The sequence below is a fragment of the Macaca fascicularis genome, chromosome 8 (assembly GCF_037993035.2).
Source record: "Macaca fascicularis isolate 582-1 chromosome 8, T2T-MFA8v1.1".
NCBI classification, from domain to species: Eukaryota; Metazoa; Chordata; class Mammalia; order Primates; family Cercopithecidae; genus Macaca; species Macaca fascicularis.
In genome coordinates, this window is record NC_088382.1 from 151,815,504 (window position 1) to 151,820,553 (window position 5,050).

The 5,050-nt window shown below is 58.0% G+C and overlaps 1 long non-coding RNA gene across 1 annotated transcript; it reads right to left on the bottom strand.

The window, feature by feature from the left end:
* Positions 1 to 783: 783 nt before the first annotated feature.
* LOC135964836 (uncharacterized) lies at positions 784 to 2,914 on the bottom strand. The gene is made up of 2 exons (XR_010577525.1): positions 2,831 to 2,914; positions 784 to 1,113 (listed from the first exon to the last, which is right to left on the bottom strand). It is a non-coding gene; the product is annotated as an uncharacterized lncRNA (long non-coding RNA).
* Positions 2,915 to 5,050: the final 2,136 nt, after the last annotated feature.

Consider the following 5,050-nt stretch of genomic DNA (forward strand, 5'->3'; position numbering starts at 1 on the left):
TGTACACAGCCCAATAGCGGCGACTCACACAAGGCCTCACCTCACGGGGCCACAGCTGGTATTGAAGAAAATGACAAAAGACAAGCCCCCGGGCCGGACCAGGCTCTCGAGGAGAAAGATGGCACCGGGTACAAACCCAGCTTCCCAGCCGTCTCCTCTGTTAGTGAATTTAAAATGAATTAGTTTCCATTTCAGCTGATGTGTTCACGTGTGCTAGTGGCCGGCTCCCTGGACAGTGTGGTCTTACCGGGTTCCTGGTAGCTCTTTGGAGGATGGCTCGGGGGAAGGAGGTGGTGCTAGGCGACCAGCTGCGACCCACTCACGATGGTGATGGGCGAGGCTCCCCCCAACAGGGCTGTAAAGGAGACTCACACACCAACCTGGAGGCTGGGCCTCCATGGACAGACAGCTGTCCTCACAGCAAGAGCTCAGTCCAGCTTCACCCACCTGCGTCTGCTGTCTTGCATCGCAGGAATTTCAGGGTTGTGAGCCCCGGGCCAGCCCTGGACAGCAGAGAGAGACCCTCATGACACCGTCAGTTAGGAGACCCTCTATTTGCTGCACGATGTTAACTGGCTGGCTGCTGCTTGGGAACCCCCAAAACCGGGCAAGGAACTATGGGAAGGACAGAGGAGAAAGGACTTCAGGGCTGGAATCACCTGGATCCCAGACAGAAGAGACCACCTCTGACTGCAGCCGACAGCCCTGCCAGCAGCTGTAATTAACATGGAGCCGATGACATCTAAACAATATAACAGCTATCACAAATAGTACGCGGCCGTGATGAAGATCGAGTTATTTATAAAAGAATTAATAATCGTGACGCTGGTGAGTATTCAGCGTTGGGACACTGTCCAAATCCCTGCTCTGAATTTCGATGGGGAATCACGAGTGTCCTTAAGAAGACAAAGACCTTGAAGTTTCTTCCGCTGTTTACAAACTAATTCCTGGTAATGAGGAAATTAACGTGGAAAGTCAGACTTGGAGCTCTGGCAAGGAAGGCAGGAGAAGCGTCCGGCCCTGGCATCCCGGCTAGCGCCACAAAGACCTTGTCAGGTCTTCTGCGGCGGTGATTGATTAAATGAGCTGTTAAACCGAAAGGTCGAACTCCATCTTGAGAATACAAATGCACAAATTACTCGGAGACAAGGGATCGATGGGCCCTTTGCTGCGGGGGCCTGGGCACTCCCAAAATAGAGAGACAGAGCTGACCAGGCTGAGAAGCACGCCGCTGCTGTAAAACCCCTGGCCCGTGTTACTCTGCAGGCAGCCCAGGCCGCAACTCACACAGGGACTCACCAGGATCCTTTGTCGGGGGTCACGTGTGCCCTAAGGGAGGAGCCCGAGTGCCCGGAAGTCTGGACTCTGTGGGTGCTGCCCCCTCCCTCGCCCCAGAGGCCAACAGTGCAGCCTGGGTTGGCCCCTCTGCTGCCTGCTTCTCAGCGCTGGCCCCAGGCCAGGGGTGCCGAGACCAAAACCCTTCCTGCAGGAAGTGCCTGCTTCCCCACGCCCCTGCTGGGAAACTGTCCCTCAGTCCCTGCTTCCCCACGCCCCTGCTGGGAAACTGTCCCTCGGTGTCTGCCCACTGGGACCTGGGGGCCTGCACACCTAGCTGCCTTCGTCTCCTGGGGCCGCTGTAACAAAGTGGCCCACAATGGGAGGCTCAGGCAAGAAAGCTGATTAAAGCCCTGGGGCTGGAAGTCCGAGAATGAGGCTTAAGCAGGGGTTAGCCGCTTCCTTTGGGGCCGTGAGGGACACTGTCCCAGGCCCCCGCTCTGGCTTCTGGGCCTTGCAGGCCATCTTTGTCACTCGGTAGCTTGTGGAAGCCTCACCCCTACCTCTGCCTCCATCTCCCCATGGCATCTCTCTATGGACATGCCTGTCCCCAGATTGCCCTTTTTTATACGAACACGTCACACTAGGTTAGAGCCCGCCCTAGTGACCTCATCCAAACTCATTACATCTGCAATGACCCTATTTCCAAATAACATCACATTCTGAGTTAGGGGGAGCTGGGATTTCAACATGTGAACTTGGGGAACACAATTTACTCCATGACATCCCCCACGGCCATCATCCCCTGAGCTCACAGGCCCAGCTGGAAAAGAACAGAAATAGCCCAGCCTGGTGCCGGGGCCTGGGGTGTCAGAGAGCCCTCCGTGGCCGGGGGGAGCTGGGGCGGCTGCAGGTGGAGAAGCCATCGGCAATGGTCAGGGTGGAGGGTGCATCTTGTTTGTTTGTATTTTTGCATCTTGCCTGGAGAAGCCGAGTCTCAGAAGAGAGAGGGATTCTTGACACGACCTGGCCCAGAGTGTCACCCAGCACCTGCAGGGACGCCTGGACACAGGGAGCTCACTCTGCAGGGCAAAACTATGGGCACATTCCCGCACCTGCTCTGGCTCTGGTGCTACCAGGGACCCCGAGCTACTCCCATGTTACAGGCCCAGGCCCAGAGAAGCCAGGGGAGGTCCCCAGGATCTCACAGCCAGCTGGATAGAGTGGAATATGTGTGGCCCCCGATTCCCGGCAGGCACTCGTCCTCCAGCCAGACCCACTGTCCGGCACTCACAGGATGCTCTTTCTCACCGAGGACCAACTCTCCCTCCCTGAAGGGTGCCCTGAGCCTGCCATCTGTGAAATGGGAGAGCAGGACCTGCGTCTCTGGTACTCACGGGACCTTCTGTCCTTCGAGATTTAAGAGATGTGGTCACTGTCACCCCACACAGTTCCTGGAACGTGGTTGAGAGCCAGGGACTACCTGCTCCCGCACCCTTAGAACAGCCTTTCCGAAATCCCAAACCTTCCCTGAGAGCCGCCAAGAACACCCTACCCACGTCCCTGCCGGGAGCATTCAGCACCCCAGGAGCGTTTATGCAGCACCGACTGAATCCCGGAGTCTTCCAGGCTGCAGGCCCAGCCCTTCCTGCACTGCGGCTCAGGAATTTGCAGAGTGTCAGGCAAGACGCCCCCGTTCCCAATCACTTCTCTTATTGTGGGGCTTCGTTTCTGTTCCCTTTGGTTGGGGCTGCCTGCTCAGCTCTGAGCGTTCTATTTCGGCTCACAACATTTATAAAAATGCATCCGAAAACCCTGGCGCTGCAATCTGGAACTAACCTGCTTCAAGTCCTCAGACAAAAGCTCCTGAATACTAATTGAAAAGTGATTAATTACATTCACGGAGCCCCATCTCCTCGCTGGCGGACCCCTGCTCTCTCACTCTCCCTAACGGGGCTGGAGACCGCTCAGGGGCAGGGTGGGGGTGGGGTGTTGTTTTTGCTTTTTTAAGGCTGAGTTGGTTTAAATCTCATTTAATTTTCACAAGGGAGAGCCTTGAGCCTCAACTCAGATCGTAACTCAGGTCAGATCTGTCCCTAATTGGACAAATCCCCGCCCTTCTCGAACTCTGCGTTTCCTCTTTTGGAAGGTGGGGCTGCTGCACTTGGGGGATTTTGGAATGCGACCATCCAGAATTCCAATCCCGGCTGCTCGTAATTGCTGCGGTGGAGCCCCGGTCAGGTCCCAACATGGGCTCTCTGCCGCCTTCCTTTTCCCCACTCCCTGCGACACCCATAAACATTCCACCCACAGTCCCCGTGGCCTTCCAGGACTGCTCAGAGCTCACCTCCTCCAGGCAGCCTGCCGGGCCCTCTTTTTCACTCCACGAACACCCTAGAACCCTGGGCTCCTCCCTGACAGCGAGACCCACAGGGTGTTGTGGCAACCAGTCATCCACTCTAGACCATGAGCCCCTCGAGACTGAGGCTAGCATCCAGCCCCCCAAAACCACAAAACTCACCACAGCCCCTGCGAGCACTGGAGGAAGACAGCAAGCTCCATGCCCGAGCTCCGGGACAGAGCCAGACTCCAACGAGGAACCAGAGCAGAAGAACCTCGCACACAGAGGCACTCAATCAGTGACCTTCCACCCTGCCCAGCCTCCCGAGTGTCCTTGGACCAGTACCGGAAGCCTCTCCGGGTCTCCGTTTTCTCCTCTGTAAGATGGGTGACTGGGACCAGTACCGGAAGCCTCTCTGGGCCCCCGTTGTCTCCCCTGTAAGATGGGTGACTGGGACCAGTACTGGAAGCCTCTCTGGGCCCCCGTTGTCTCCCCTGTAAGATGGGTGACTGGGACCAGTACCGGAAGCCTCTCCGGGTCTCCGTTTTCTCCTCTGTAAGATGGGTGACTGGGACCAGTACCGGAAGCCTCTCTGGGCCCCCGTTGTCTCCCCTGTAAGATGGGTGACTGGGACCAGTACCGGAAGCCTCTCTGGGCCCCCGTTGTCTCCCCTGTAAGATGGGTGACTGGGACCAGTACCGGAAGCCTCTCCGGGTCTCCGTTTTCTCCCCTGTAAGATGGGTGACTGGGACCAGTACCGGAAGCCTCTCTGGGTCTCCGTTGTCTCCTCTGTAAGATGGGTGACTGGGACCAGTACCGGAAGCCTCTCTGGGCCCCCGTTGTCTCCCCTGTAAGATGGGTGACTGGGACCAGTACCAGAAGCCTCTCTGGGTCTCCGTTTTCTCCCCTGTAAGATGGGTGACTAGGAGCCATGCCCAGGACTGGAGGTTAATGAAACCATGCACACCAAGCACAGGGCAGCATGCAATAAGCGCCAAACAGATGTCCACATCCCTTTCCCGGCCTGCCCCTTCCCATTCCTGGCCCCCGGGGTTTCCGAAGCTGGGTCTCCATGCCCCTCTGAGGCAGCCCCTGGGCCTGGGGGGAACAGGCCGCTGCAGGTAAGGGGCCTGACCCTCCGACCCCGAAGAGACAGCCACTGTCACTGGAGGGCCAGGGGCCTGGGCGCGGATGATGGCTCCAGAGCAGGTGGGAGGGGCTCCAGAGTTCAGGTCGGCCGAGCAAAGGCCATGGCCAATGCTGCGCACAGGCGGCCCCCACTAGCAGGGCGGCCTAAAGAGGCCTCGACGGGGGTCTGGAGGGGTCAGGGAGGGGCGAGCGATGGGCAGGGTCTGAGTGGACTGCGTGTCCAGCCCCCTCCATCAGACCCCCACTTCCGCTCCAGAGCTCAGAGGGGCAGCTTGGCCACAGACC